Source organism: Bison bison, unplaced genomic scaffold (assembly GCF_000754665.1).
Source record: "Bison bison bison isolate TAMUID 2011002044 unplaced genomic scaffold, Bison_UMD1.0 scf7180017854774, whole genome shotgun sequence".
NCBI classification, from domain to species: domain Eukaryota; kingdom Metazoa; phylum Chordata; class Mammalia; order Artiodactyla; family Bovidae; genus Bison; species Bison bison.
Window position 1 is genome coordinate 31,764 of NW_011485347.1, and position 455 is coordinate 32,218.

At 57.8% G+C, this 455-nt stretch overlaps 1 protein-coding gene across 1 annotated transcript in view; it reads right to left on the bottom strand.

Moving 5' to 3' along the window:
- Window positions 1-455, bottom strand: part of TARM1 (T cell-interacting, activating receptor on myeloid cells 1) — a gene marked incomplete at both ends in the record, with an annotated part of 15,398 nt that overhangs the window by 14,295 nt on the left and 648 nt on the right. The gene's annotated exons all lie outside the window — the stretch shown is intronic.

Genomic DNA, 455 nt, shown 5'->3' on the forward strand with positions numbered 1-455 from the left:
CACCTTCCTCTTTCCACTCTTCCCTTACCCTCTCCCCTCCCCGCCCCGCCCGCTCTCCCTGCCCATCTCTCTCCTCCACTCCCGGCCGGTGTCTGCAGGCCTCTCACCTTCTCCCTCAGCTCCTCCGTGTCCGTGTCCCTATCTCTCCCAGCCCCTGTGTGTCTGCCTCCCTCTCCCTCCCACTTTCTCCCACTGTCCCTGTGCTCACTAAAATGCTCTGTTTTTAACCCCCCGGTCGTGCATGTTTCACTCCCCCGTGGGGCTCAGAGGCTGTCTTTCTCCCAGGGTTTCTCCGATTCTTAGGGGATCTTAGTTCCCCAACCAGGGATTGAACCTGCACCCTCGGCAGTCAATGCTTGGAAACCTAACCACTGGACCACGGGAGAGTCCCGTTAGTGACATTTTTGGATAAATCTGGATGATTCTTTGGGGGTGGGTGTTGAGGGGGATTGTAC